This window comes from Cygnus atratus, chromosome 12 (assembly GCF_013377495.2).
Source record: "Cygnus atratus isolate AKBS03 ecotype Queensland, Australia chromosome 12, CAtr_DNAZoo_HiC_assembly, whole genome shotgun sequence".
Taxonomy (NCBI): Eukaryota; Metazoa; Chordata; class Aves; order Anseriformes; family Anatidae; genus Cygnus; species Cygnus atratus.
Genome location: NC_066373.1, coordinates 18,841,385 through 18,856,968, shown reverse-complemented (window position 1 = coordinate 18,856,968; position 15,584 = coordinate 18,841,385). Strand labels below are relative to the sequence as shown.

The 15,584-nt window shown below is 35.2% G+C and overlaps 1 long non-coding RNA gene across 1 annotated transcript in view; it reads left to right on the top strand.

Annotated features, from left to right (window-relative positions):
• LOC118246259 (uncharacterized) overlaps positions 1–15,584 on the top strand; it is a 165,086-nt gene that overhangs the window by 34,240 nt on the left and 115,262 nt on the right. The gene's annotated exons all lie outside the window — the stretch shown is intronic.

Genomic DNA, 15,584 nt, shown 5'->3' with positions numbered 1-15,584 from the left:
AACAGGAGGGGGAAAACAAAACAAAACCACAGGCTTGACACAATGAAAGCTGATAAGAGTTCCTTGCATCTCTGGGGCCATTGATTTAAAAACCTAAATACCTCTTAAACCTGTGTTACAGATTGTGAATTGTTGTTCTCCTAGATGGCTTTATGAATAATTCAAGTAACTGAACAGTACAGCCTGATCTTTATCACAACCTAGGAGAAAGAGCAACAGTTTCTTCTAGTATCTTTGGTTTTGGGGGTGAGGTTGCAAAATCTTCAAGTGCTTTGCATCAAACCTCTTCTTCTGCATTGTGTCTGCCTGGCAAGTAGAGACACTCATCACTATTTATACCTCAGTTACAGGCAGAGAGTGAGTAGCTATGTTGCCACTTCGTGCAAATAAATCAAAGATGCTAAGTCCTTATGGAGGTGTTTGATAGAGGTTTCTTGTTTCCTTTGTCTCTGTGCTATATGATCTAAGTCATAATTTAGCTCATGTAATCAGTTTCTGAACATAAAATATTTGTAGAACTTATATATATTTTATGGACTTCTAATGGTAAATGCAACCCATTATTGAACTCAACATTTATTTATTTATTTATTTACAAAGCCAACAATGCTGAGCTAAAAGTGAGAACCAGAAACAAAGCTAACTGATCAACCTGAATGGAATTGGACTGTTTAAAAAAAAAAAAAAAAGTATTAGGAAAAAACATGGAAACAACAATATTTTGTGTTCAAATTTTGAAACCTAGATACATTGGAAAAGCATCTGTTTACTTTTTGTGCAATAATTACATTGACATGTGAAAGAGCTATAGATAGCTATATTAATGTAACTGAGAACTAGGAAGGGTTATTTGATATAGGCTATTATTTTTGATGCCCCAGTCAGTGTACAGGAAAAGCGGCCTGGATGAAAAAGGCTTGATAAAACTTCATTGTTCAAATATATGAATAGAAATGTTTAGCTTACTGCTTTAACTTAGATTGTTTAGCAGAAAATCATAGGAAAAGATGAAAGCTTAAAATTAAAATAAGTAATTGCAACTGAAAAATGTTTCTCTTTCTGGCTCAGTTAGGCATGTACTTAAAATCAATTTATTGGAACAGAGTCTGAAGAGGAGGCTGAAATTAGCACACTCTTTTAAGTGGTTAGTGAGTTTTTATGCTTTGATACTGGAGTTTATAGAGTGAAGCCAAAGGATTTTTTTTTCCCTTTTGTGTTTGTTTAGGAAAAGTTACACAGAGCTAGGTAAATATAATCACTGCAGAATTTAATGTTTTGCTATGGGGTTATTTGCACCAAGAAACAAGCAAACAATGAAAAAGAAAAGAAATCTGAAGCCAAAAGAGATAAATGAGATTGCTACAAGTAGGAAGAAAAAAAAATCATTTGTGAATATGAATGCTGAATAATTCAAATTTTCTGAAATGGAATACACCATATAGTTTCCTTCCTAAAGTTACTGGAAAGTATTTTTAAATATGCAAGTAAGCAGCAGTAAGTTGCACCAAGGTTTTTGTGGGAAACCATGAGATTTTCTGATAGTTTCCACAGTAGAAATGCGAAGTTAGATAAAAATACCAAGCTTTCTTCTCAAATGAAGTTTACAAATCTGCACAGCCATTTTTTCTTTGCTTTTTTGATGTTTGCACAATATAATTCAGCAGCCTGGTATACTTCTAATCACAATAGCATAATACTCCACTGATGACACCTGCCATCAGTTCCTTAGTTTCTGTTATCTCTACGGTGGCCCTAGCTTTTAAAGAGTTCATTCATTGGAGAGGAAGGAAAGGTCAGTGATCTCTTATTGTTCAACAACACCAAAGGGTTTTCTGAGATTGGCAACCAGCAGAACGTTGCAGTGCAAGTATTGTATAAAGCTGGCGGTATAGGCTTGCATAGTAGATCAGCATTTTATTGCAAATATAGAAAATGACTGATGTATTTTCTAGGTCAGGGTGGAAGAAGTTAAATAAATAAGGATACTAATGACTTGAGTAGGGGAAGGTTGTTATTAGACATTTTGCACCAACTGTGAATGGACAATAGTAATTTTTTTTTCTTGTTCTCTAAAACAATATATAAAGTCCTGAGCACTAAAATGCTAACCGTGATTTTAACAAATTGCAAAATAATACCATGCTTATCTTCACTTATGTATCTCTTAGATATAACAGCACTGAAATAGTAGGCATTAGTGTGGATAGAGTTGACATATTTTCCATTCTAGGGGAATTATTTTGAAGAGAAACTTCCAGACAGTCGCTGTGGTACTTGGAGGTGTTTTTTATTTCTCTTCTCCCCTTGAAATGTATTGTTTGTTTGGATATGAAAGAGGAGTCTAGCTACAAGTGCCTTACTTTTAAGGAATTTTAAATGTCTGTAATTGTTTAGAGAGGGGGGGGGAAAAAAGTAGTTTAGTAAATGCTTTAAATCATTTGCTTTGTTCCAAAAAAAAAGTTCTTCATAGCCATAGCAAGTCTCAGATAAGCTGGTGGAACTCTGGGTTTTCTGAGATACTATTTAAGAGACTGAAGGCAGCAAGGGGAGGAATGACTGAGGCAACAGGATGGTTTCTCCAGACCTTTAAGGGTCTGACCCTATGCTTCAATTTGGAAGTGTGTGAGTAAGGCCTATGTTGTCTGAAGGAAAAGTAATTAGGAAGAACAGGCTCAACAGGAAAAAGAGCATTGAAAGACCATTTAAGGTTCTTAAAGAAAACTAATTTGTTTCTCGACTCTATTTATTCTTCATTTGTAGCTATTTCTTAATTGTTTTACTCTTCTGAACTAAGTTTAAAAAACGAAAGTTTTGCCATTGAACAGCTCATAAGAGTAACCTTTATTAGAAATTTATCAGCTTTAGTACAATGCTGAGCGAATTTCTAACTGCCTTTTGAAAAATTTGATGAAAGTAATTTCTTTTTCCTTTTTTTCTTTCTTACAAATGATTACCTTTCTCCTATGTAGTCTTGCTCCTTCTTTGTAGAAAGAACAAGATGAGGTTAAAATATCATTGTTTATTTAAGATAATTGTTTGACAACTTACATTTAGAATTTGCACAATTCAAAAAGAAGTCTGTGTAAATGTGATATAGGCACAAGTGACAGGAGCTGATCCTTAGCCTTCAGAATGCTTCTCTAAAGGGAGTTTTGATGCAGAACAGGTCGCTTGGTAGATAAATCTCCACCTGGGTAAATCGTGAGACATCAAAGTAGTCTGTTCTGACCTTTTTGCTACAAATTCAGACAACTCTTCTGCTACCTAAGGTGGAACCAAAGAAGATATAATTTTCTGCTTTGGCTTTATAGTGAAATTTTCTTAATTTTCTTTATTTTTTCTTTAGTTATTTTTGTCATTCATTTCTATGTTTTTAAGTAATTTTGGATTATTGCAAGGGTAAAATATGTGCAGAAAAATTAGAATGTTTGTATATTTGTAATAGAAGAAAAAAATCAAATCTACAAGGTTTAATTCTGAGGTCATTTCTCATTCCTTATCAGGTAAGACCTGATAGGGGTTAGGTGAGACTTTGGCCCTCTCTTTGGAACAATTTAAAACATAACTTCTTTTTTTAAAAACTGAATTTATTTCAGGTAAAAATAAAAAGGCATTTTATTTTTAGCCTTTGCAAAAAAAATCAGAGTCTATATCCACAAGACAACTTAAGAGTTGTCACCAAACTGCCAGATAACAAGCTTATATTGTTCAGGAAAATATATTACAATTTTATCTACTTGTACTGCTCAGTAAAACATTAATATCTCAGCATTTTTATTTAACAATAGGCAACCTTAGGCCAGTAATTATGCAACAATTATAATCATAAAAACTGTCCCCTGCTGCTCACCTAGAAACAAGAATATATTAAACCAGAACTAACCATCTAAGAGGAAAGCAACAAACTACACTCATTTCTAATGCCCCTGCAGTGCACCATGGGAAGCTAATAATTCACCCTCTAATTAGTATCCCTTCTGCTGCTGTTGGCGCAAGGACAGACAAAGAGGTATCCGCTTCATTACAAACTTGCCTTGGTAATCTTTAAATGTCTTTCTTCTCTGCAGGTTGAATGTATGCAATAGGGGCAAATAGAATGTGCAATTAAAAAAGGTTTGCTGGTATTGCTATTCTGACCATGCATGCTAAGTCTAATGAGTATACTGAAAAATCAAAAAAAGCCATTTAAATGCACTTTTTCTCTTTTTGGCTATGGCATATTTCTTCCTTTTTGTCCTTCATTAGTTTCTACATTAGCAGAAAAAAAGAGAATACACCAATGGGGTAAGAGAGTGATAACTTTTCAGCATAACTGCAATAATTGTGTTGTTCAGACTTTGAGAAGTTGGTAGATGTCCTTAATCTGGTTTGAGAAAAACTGAATGACGATAGGCCTTAGTGCTTTAGAAGATTGAGTTTATTTGTTTCAAGAAAGTATATCAATATTAATGCATTTTATTTTAAAAACCAGAATAATTTTGCCACAGGCCACTATGGGTTTGAAATACTATGAAGTACTTCTATGTTATTTTTAGTGTAGAAATTAGTGATAATATTACTGTTACGTTACTACTTTCCTTTAACTGACTTGTTTACATATGCACAGTGTACTTGCTGATTAATTTAAGCTTATTAAAGAAAATGTTACGTGCCTGAGGGTATTTTCAGCTTGCCAATTGACAGCCAATTCCAATCATTATCAAGAAATTTTAGTTGTTGCAATGACCTGCTGGTACAGTAAAAAACAAGGCAGCAGTGCTAAGAACTTGTGCTCTGGTTTGAATATGGCTTAAGTCAGTTCACTTATTTCCATTTGATAATGATCTGGGTGAAGTCCATTAGCAGTCTTGTAACAAAACTAGGTGAAATATTGCCTCTTGAGTTAATTTTGAGGATTATCTTCTGAGTTTCAGATTACCTGCCTGTAACTTCCATTTATATCCAATCCTGCCCTATGTGAACTTCTTGTCTAATCACTAGGAGAGTTGTGTATGCTTAGGGGAGATGAGTATCATATCTTATTTTTTGTGGACAGTCAAGAGAAAAATCAAAAGTAATTCATAATCACTTCCATTTGAATATGCTCAACTAAGAGCTGGTGGGGGCTGCGTTACCAATGTGAAAGGATGCAACACTCTTATTCAGCAACTCTCTAGCCTCGGTGGTAGAACTCGTTCTGTCCCACAAGCAACGAAGCTCCTTTAAACACCTTTGTGTATATCTGTTCCTGGCTCACTTGTCACTCTTTCTGCAGCGCTGCCGAGCAAGTTGATCTTTCATATTAGCTGATACCTTTACCTGTGATCCTTTCTCTGTCAGCCTTCTTGTCCAGCTGTTTTTTTGTAAGCTCACCTTACCTAGTTTTTCTTAATGCTCTATTCTCCTTCCTACTTCTTTCACATCTGTTCCTACTGCTCTTCCTCTGCTCAGTCCTAGCTGTCCCAGTGCTTATCTCTTCTACTTCACTATTATACCAAGAAATGTCAACAAGGAAAACTCAGTGGCTGTAATATAGAATAGAGCACCACTCTAACAAAATATGTAAATGAAGAGGCTGATCCAGCATTGACTAAAGCTTTTTATTATTCTCATGAGCCCTGGACTGGTTCCTAAGTACCAAATTTCTAAGAAACAACAAGGAAAGAGTGGATGTTTTGTCTCCAAAATTAAATAGGATCTTAATTTGTTCTCTCTGTCTAAAATAAAGATCTTTCAGAGTTTCTCAAAGGTGAGTCAAAGGACATATAGTACATAAGGGCAAGTACATAAGTTGCAAGTACAAAGGGCATATGGTTTATTTTCATTCAAATAGTGTTTCCCTGTTAATCCCAATTTGTGTTAATTCAAATATGGACAAATTAAGAAATGGATAAATTTGCTATCTTAGACTATGTGTACATTTGAAGAAGGAATTTGATGTCATTTTAAGCTATCTTAGGACTCATGTTGGGAAATAAAAGGTCTGGAGGTTGTCCTGTTTTAAAATCAAAGAACAGGTATCTTATGGAAAGCTTACAAGCTCTTATCATTGATATATCTCTCTGGAGAATAAATGGAGAACGTGATTAATTATTTCCATAAATTTACCCTTAGCATTAAATTCACTTTAAAACGTCAAAATTTGATTTGCTCAGCACTCAGTCATATCAAAATTACTTTCTAAAGAGTTACTTCAAAAGGTAATTCAGTAATAGAAATTGTGCATAAGAAAATAATTGGATATAAATTACGATTATGTGGTGTTTTGGTGTAGCATGAAGCCACATTTTGCATGAGTAAGAATAGAAATAAAAACAAAATATCCTAATGATATTCTCTTTAAAAACAACCATACACTTGTAATAGAGACTAAACCATAGGGCAATTGCTAAATCGCCAATGACATTGTGGAGTTAATGGATCTGAATGTAGTACTAGAACACTCCCCCACATGGCCATTAATCTCAATGGAGATGCTTTCTGCCTCAGTCATTATTGCTTATTGATCTGACACGTTTGACCATAACTTCTCATCTCATTATGTCATAGACATTTCTTCTTATCCAATTATGTGGTGCACCGTATCAGGTTACGTTGTTTTTCATAAAATACTTTAAGTCTCTCCCTCTTTTTTTTTTTTTTTTTTTTGTAATACTGTTTGGTAAAAATGTGCTTAAATGTCTGGGACAAATTGTGGAAATACTTCCTTAAACACACTAATTTCTCTGGGGCAGGCCAGAATCTGCGAAAGGGAAACATGAACATCAGCTAGCCATGTTGGTTGTTTTTGCTTTGTTAGAACTAGTCTTTCTCAGAACAAATGTCAAGGTTTTACTCTGTAAGAGGATGGGGGGGGCGGGGGGAGGATGAGTCATCATGAAAAAATTTGTTTTTATACTTTTTTACTCCATATGTCTTTTATCTTAAATGAGAGCTTCCCATTGCTAGTCTTTGACACTCCGTCTCAAGGAGATGTTGTGCTTCACTTACGTCCTTTGTGTCATGTTATATTCAAAGTTTAATGCAGGGAAATGGAGCCAAACAAAGGAAACATCTCAATGACAAACATCTCCGATTTTGCTTGTTCTAGTAATGAATGATGGCACCTTGGGGAATTATTATAGTAGTAAATATAATAGAGTTATAAATACCAGTAAATAAATTAGTATAGATTCAAGCTTCATAAATGATATTTTAATTATATTACTTTATTTTTTCTTGGCTTTTATTTTCAGAGGTATCACTATTTCTGCAAAAATTGTTCATGTTAATCAAATTATCATTGATTGTTTTTAATCGAGAAAACCTTTTTCCTAAATTTATTTCTAAGCTATAGGAAACTATCAACAGTTAGAGAGCCTGTTACTCTAGTAGGAAATGTTTTAATTCAAGATTACAATTTTAAATGTAATTATTTGTTGTTATTATCCAAATATATTGAATTTCTACTGTAAATACAATATTTTTGTTTAACAAAACACGTTACTATTTGGTGAGATGTGAGGTTTTTGCTAAGGAGAAAAGCAAAAGCTTAGAAGTTCCTGTTTTAACTGATCTTTACTACCAGCAATTTATATTGTCTGTTAATGAAACCCTTGGCATAGCAAAAATTATAGTGGAGACTTTGCTGAGAAGGAGAAAAGGCATAAAAGGTGTAAAGTTGTTAGAAGGATGGAAAGGAATGGAGTACTCTATTATCAACATTCTAGGTTAAGTTTCTGGTGTATCTGAAGTCCTCTAGATTACATTCAGCTGACATGCTAATTTTTGCATCCCTTGGGCTTTAGAACACAGTTTTGTACCTAATAAGTCACTGAGTTTTCACTCTTAGCTTCAATGCAATTGACTTCAATTTCTAGTTTCTGCAGGTGAGACTGAGAATAAACAGCAATAAAAAATGGAATAGTAACTAACAAAACAGATAAAAGTATTTTAACATCATTCTTAAATAGCTTTTTAAAGAGGCCAGTATTTTACATAATGGTCCATTATTACTCAATCCTATATGTATCATCTATAAAATAATCTTGATTTAAGGTATATAATGTGTAATATACCTGCCACTAAAGCGTATCTAAAGATATAATTACTGTTGTGTAGAGTAACCATTTTCTGAGGCAACCTTTCACAAATAAGGTAATGTAGCATTATGCTAGTTTTTTATATACCACAGCTCCTCCACTCATTATATGTTTTCACAGATTATTTAGTGATAATCCACATATTGGCCTAGTTTGCACAAAGTATAAACAACAGTATTTCTCACTGTTTATGATTAATCACTTGAATATTTTAAAGATTAGAATATTCTAGAATATTCATATCTTAGACCTAAACTTCTGGAAACTAGAAAAGACATCTTTAATGGAGTTTTATGATGTTTGCATAACAATGCATAATTGAATAGTAAGACTATCAGCATCATCACTTTGAGCTCTTGATCTGTTACGTTGAACACAAAGTATCTGTAGCCTATGTGATTCCATTTAAATGGAATGAGATCCAGGACTCTAAACATGTTAGAAAGTGATGTTTAGCATAATGGAAATGTCACCAAATGTTAGTGGTGATGGTGAAGACTTGACTGGTTACTATACATAGGTGTAGGCACATAGGGAGCTATGGCTTTGTTAAAATATATTTGTACCTGTATTTGAACAGTTCTTGTTTTCCACTTCTATTAATTGAGAATTATTTAACACTCCATGGTTCTTTAAAGGACTACATTGTAAATTGCATTTCTTTTCTGAGCTGGGCTAATGTTATTGGGCTGAATATTTTGTGCATGCACAGGATCAAATGATTATTAATAGTTCTAGTCTTTCCTGGGTTGCTAGCTGCACAATAATGAAAAAAACAGCATGGTCAAGGTACAAATCAGCTTGAAACATCTCCTGTGAACTTTTAATTCTAAATTAATACAGAGCAATTAAAAAGCTTGTACTTACATATTTCTTTTAGACTACACTAATGGTTTAGAAGTAACAAAGACAGACATTCTGATTAGAAGAAACCAGGAGTTCACAGGTCAATAACAGAATGTTGCAATACTTTTTATAATTCTGGATGATGTATTTTCTTTCAGTGACTTTCACTTTAGAAGTAATCATGGAAATTTGTAATTGTAACATGAGAGGGCTTTGCTCCACAAATTCTAAAATAATGTAAAATTTAATATATCTATGAATATACCTGTCCTGCTGTACACATTGCAGTAAAAATCATATGGCTTACATCAACTGAAGAATATAGTCACACTGGCTTCTGTGCCAACAGAGACTATTTATGATGGAATCTCCTTTTGGGAGTGACGACAATATTTTAGAGCCCACAGACTATGAGCGGTTTTCTTAGAAACATGGGGCTCTCTTACCTTTTTGACCTTAGTTATAGTGACAGAATGCAACTAGTGACTTGGCTCCTGGGAGTCAAGGTTTCTCACATAAACTGCACAACCTTTCTGGAGAAGGTATAGCCAACAAATGTATTTCATAGACAGGTGAGGGCTCTGTGGTCTACAACAGAGGAAAGGATTTCTGAGTTCTTTCATAACTTCAGAAATTATTGATGGATGAAGAAGAGTTAGAAAACCCACAGATTTCAGACAATGAAGCAGTTAGAACAAGTTTTCCATTTAGTGAAAATTAAAATGTTTTGTTATGATAACTAAATAATTAAATATTGGATGAAGACAATTTGGAATAAAGATGAATAAATTTATTTAATTTGCTTCTGACTTTCCCCCTTTATTATAGTCAATGCTATCAAGAATCATTCACTCTGGATGTTGGATTTTGATATATATATATTTTTTCCACTGACTAATTGCATTTGACTTTTTGTCTTGTGTATTTCTGCTTTGGACTCATAATTTTTTTTTCGTTTTTTTTTTTTTTGTCTTTTAATCTGCAATGTCATTGGTGCATCATCTTTTTCTCTGTTGAAAGAAACAGGTTGAGGGGTTGGATTGCTGAGACACGATTACAACAGCGTATTAGCAATGTCTTTCTGTTTCTAGAGATGTTGCAGGCTGCTTCTGCTGTGTAGGGTAGTAATTATTAATTAATTTACTCTACTTCGTGAAGTCTGCCCTCAACCCTTCCAATCCCCATTCTTCAAAATGAAAAGTTGGACTTTAAAGTAGTAGGTGCCTAAGAAGAAGGAAGGTTTTTGATGCTATCGCTAAGACTGAAGAACTTGCATTATCCATCTCAGAGATGGTATCTAAGAGATGCGCTATTTGAACACCAGTAAAAATTAGCTGAGAAGTTTATTTCATCCATAGAGTTGAGCAGGAAAGTGAGAGATACCCATCCCTGGACGTCTGAGCTTTTCTTATAGAGAATCTATAGGGCTATTTCTGTAGCATTAGAACCATGTAGCCTACCACAGAGACTTGGCCTTTAATGCCAAGTCATTCTGCTTGCTACACCTCACATCTTTCAAATGTGCTGCACTTCAAACCCGTCTCTGCTCATACAGTCTCTGTGTTTTTGCTGCTGCTGGAGGATATGTCTGACATCCTTTTTAGAGTCTTTCTGTGATTTTTCAGGTTCTTGACATGGTCTTTGACCTAGCTGCCTCAATGTGCTGCTGCTACTCCCTTGTCTCTGTTCTCTCTATTCTTGTACAAAATTTATAGCTGGATTGTACAGCCTCTGTCTTATGTTATAATTTAAAACTTTGATGCGATCTTTAACAGAAATACCTCAATTGCAGGAGTGCAACATCACAAGTATGGATGATTACTGCAATCTTCACTTCCGCCACCTTGGACAGGCAGGTCCCCAAAGGGTTACTGTTAAAGCAGGTACAAAAGGGGGGCAAGCTGTCGACTGTCTATGCCTGTGTCAGCTCTAACATTAGGGCACAGATGAAACAATTCTAGTATCTCCTAAAGGGCTGCACAGCAGGATACATTGCACCAGCAGCTGCAGTATGTGTTGAAAGGCTGGAGCAGATGCTCTCTATTCACTGTACTCACCACTGCAAATTTAGCACCAGCAACTTTCACAGACTTTGAGCCCTAGATATCGGGACAATATATTGACAGTCAGTAGGGAATCATACCAGAATAAAGGAATAGTCTTTCTTTCCTTCCAGTCTTGTTCACAAAACTGTAGAAACAACATGAATCTTACTGTTCAGGATATTCTGGTAGTTCACAAACTGAAACCTATTTTCATGCTTGTAGAAAGCTATGAAGAGTATTATTCATAAAATGTCTACTGTAAAATATAAGTAGTGCTATCTGAAACTGCTGATTTCACCATGGCCTAAAGTGACTTTTTTTTTTTTTTTTAAACTATTCCTAATAAACAAAGATTCCTATCTGCATTTACTTGCTTTGAATTTTATGGAAGCAGCAGTTTTCTCACTACAATAAACCCAGATCAAAACGTGTTTTCTTTTGAATTCAGATCAGCCAAATGGGCATCTCTTTCTGAATTCATTTGTGCAGCTGATCTGCAGCGTAGCTAGGGGTTTCATGTGGTAAAAGGGGTATAACTCATTTGCACTGAATAATGTATGCATATATAATATGTACAAAACAGCCAGAACCCAGAGAAATATCATCCAGCTAACTACCTGTGTTTAATAAAATTTACTGTCCTTTCATGGAACTCCAGTCTTACAAGTATCCTTTAAAATTTAGATTAGATGTGTTTTACCTAAATTATTGTACTATCAGAGAGTACCATACTACCATCTTTCAGTGTGTTTCTGTGATTCTGTGAACAAATGGGCCTAGGACTTTAGAGCAAGCTTCATTCTTTATATGTGCACGTTAGCAATAAAAAATGACTTTGCATTTTGATGCATTTCTATAGAGATATACTTGAGGTTACCTGCATGATGCAGGACTTCCCTGGTGAAATGCTTCAGCTGTTAAGCAGGAGGTTGGCTTTGAACTACTGTAATGGCTCTTTCTTATATGGTCTTAAACTCTGCAAACAAGTGCAAAGCTTCACTGTATCTCCAAATACCAGAATCAGGCTGAGTGGTCTGTTTCCTTGTCTTTCAGGAGAACTAGGGTTCTGCATTAGCCAGCATTTGATTCATAAGCAGTTGCTACAGGTAAAGAGAAAGCTGCATTGTTGTCTGCAGGAGACTGAAAGCTCTCAGACAGAGATAGTTATTGAGAAAATGAAGTTTTGTAGGGAAGCATGCTAAGCAATCAAATAGGAGCCATTAAGCATGTTTTTTTTTCCTCCAGTTTAGATTCATTTAGATTTAGAGCTTAGTGATATGGTTTAGTGGAGGACTTCTTAGTGTTAGGTCAGAGATTGGACTCAGTGATCTTGGAGGTCTCTTCCAACCTAGACGATTCTGTGATTCTTTTACAAAGCAGGACAGGAAGTTTAGTTCAAAAGGATGTAGATAACTATTTTACATTACTTATGAAGTCCATGCGCCATTTAAGAATCCATTAATTTTGGTCTACTTGTTAAGATACTGATTTCCCATAGATGTCAGTGTAGAAGACAAGTGCACCTATTTTCCATTGTTACTGTTTCATACAAGCTCGTTTTCTCTTATAACCTGAAAATGATTTCTGTAACGACAAAACTATTAGAATGTATTTTTCTGGAATTTGACTGATATTAAATTTTTTTTCAGTCATGTCAAAATCTTACGGGAACCCTTTGCAGAGGGAATGCAGATCATTAGGCAAGTTACTATTATTCAAGTTATGCAAATCTCCATCATGCCCTGTTGTGGCAAAAAATATTGCGCCCATTAGTCATGGCTGCTGAGCACTTATAGCTTCAAGTGAAGACAGTAGGAGGTAAAGGTGCTCGACCTCTCTGAAAGTAGGGGTTATTACATTAAAATAGATCTATCATAGTAAATTGAAATGTTACAAGTATAGTAAGAGTTCTCTGACGTCTACTTTAAAATATGAACCTCTGGGGACTGGTCTCACACCATAATCTGAGCTGCAATAAGAAAGGTTGTACTTTCAGAGCAAGCTCTATAAGTATTAGGGCTGTTTCCTATTGTTCACATATCTTTTTCTTTCTTTCTTTTACTTTTTTTTTTTTGGTAGACATTTGTTCTTCCTCTACAAGTTGAAGCTGTTACTCTCCTCTGTTTTACCTTGTTAGGTGGTATTTAAATATATACTCTCCTAGCTCCCAGCTGCTCCCTGATCCTGGTTGCTGTAGGATCAGTGCCAAGCATGGAGCATGCATTATGATCAGGTGTGCACTCACAGCTCAACCTCACAACCAACAAGCTTGGAATCCTTTGCAGTCCCATGGGTTTGTAGCCCTGGATTGGGTCCTTTTATCAAAATTGTGTTAGCAGACTGCAGCAGTTGGCTACAGCTTAGGTGGCCAAGAAAGCCTATGTACCTATGTGGGCGTAGTATATATTGGACTTTCAATACACTTATCATTACTAAGATATCACCATTATCATCATCTGTACTGTTTAAAAGCTTCCCTGGAAATAATATTCTGAACAGTATAATGATTAGAGAAATTCTCTTTCATTTGTTAATCCAGATTTAGAAAGACTACCAAAGCGTTCTCAGACATTGATGACACAATTGGATGATCTGTGTTAGCAGCTGACACAGTTCTTCCAACACTCTTCTTTCTCTCAGGTTGTGTTGTAGCTGTATTTGTTTTACCCATGATGTAAAAAGCAGCCTTGGAACTTTTCTGTTAACCTAAACTGTTGGGTACCCCTATGATGATGCAGGACAGATGCATGAAATCATGTAACATCCATTCAGGTAGCACATTAGATAATGAGAGAGGGCATGCAGTTAACAGATTTTTATTTATTTATTTTTAATAAAAATGCTTTTCAGCTTGCATTCAGTAATGGCCCAACTGCTAATGACTTAGGCTTGTGAGGAGTGGCCAAGTAACACAAGGGAAATTATTCATTTGCTTAAAGCAAGTCCATAGGCCAGCGCTCTGCTTAAGGCTGCCTTAGACTTGCATCTTAGTGCTGTCAGGATTTCTCTGACTGAGAAGGATTTTTTGAAACTTATTTGATGTGGAGTTTTATTATATTTGAACTGAAAATGAGCTGTTTTGGAGGAGATCCTTGGAGAAGCTCCACCAGTATAGGACACAACAACACAGCAGCAGCTGCAGCATCAGCATGCTCCTCACACTTTCAACTAGCAGCTCAATGAAAGATTTTGGCAAGGCAGAAGACCCAGTGGATGCCAGGTTGGCACCGGTACCTGTTGTGTTTTCTTTGCCTTATAGGATTGAAAAAAAATAAAAAAGGTAGCCTGCTTTTATGATACTGCCGCTTGAGATGACGGGGAAAAGGGGAAAATAAATTATTCTTTTTAGGGTCTCTCCCCTGTCGTGGCCTTTCACCTTTGTTTTTCTGCATTCTTCATCATATTAATTAGGAAAAATATTCAAAGTACTGATGTCAAGGACAGTTTCTGGAGTTGGATGATAAGTTTTAAGGACAATAATTTAATGAATATTAACACTACAATTTCTTCCATATATTGGTCCATGTTCTCATATTTAAGTGCTTAAAGGCATGCTGATCCCATGCAGTATCTCTCAGCACAGAACAGGTTTGCCCTGTTTCCAGAACCAGAAGAAAACAGCTGTGCCACTGTGGTGTAATGCAAAAGCTAAGTGGGGGACCTGCTGGGGACAAAGACTATCAATTCAAGAGAACTGGCAATATGACTAGTGGGACTAAGTAGCTTCACGTGGCTATGCATTATATAAGTATATCAGCTGAGGTTGGTGCTAGCTGGCAAGTTGCTGCACTGTGTTCTATTGCAAGATAGAGAGATCCTGAAACTAATTACTTATTTGGCATACTGTTACACTTATTTGTCACAAGCAGCTAACCATAAACCTTTAGGTCTTGAAGGACGTTCTAGTTAAATGTACACATTTCTTTATATTATATATCTCTGATGTTACTATGTTTATCTATCTTAATAAATAGTCTCTCTAAAACAGGACAGACTGTGTACGAAGTCTCACTTGCTTAATCTAGAAAGAAACAGAGGCAATTACCTTAATTACTGTACAATACCTTTTTGAGGAAATACACCCTTACTGGAACTTGTTTTTATTTTTTTCCATTTGAGTTACCTCTTTTCTTCATATACTGTCCCCTTTCTAAAACATATCCAGCAAAACCTCCCTATGCAGATAATGTGACATTCCTTGGCAGCTTTTGATTTGTTGCATGGGAGAATTGCATTTTGCTATTTTAAATTAAATACTTATAATAACACCTTGGGTTTTCAAAGGATAATATTTCAGTTTCCTAAATGACTGATTTTAGTTTATCTTCATTTCCTATTCTCAGGGATCATAGGGATTTTTTTTACTATTATTCTTAACTGGAACAATATGAAAACTTTTTAATAATTAAAAAATCTTAGAAGTAGACCTAATTTATATATGTACAATTATTTGAATTATACTGACATCACATATCCTTTCATAATCTAGCAACTGGTTTTCCCTCATGGTAATACTATGACTTTGTTTAACATTTTGTAATTACTGGAATGAGGAGGGAATGGAACCTTCTTAATGTATGTTTTGTGCCATCTCTTAGAATGATTTCCAGAGCTACATATATGGGCTTTCTTT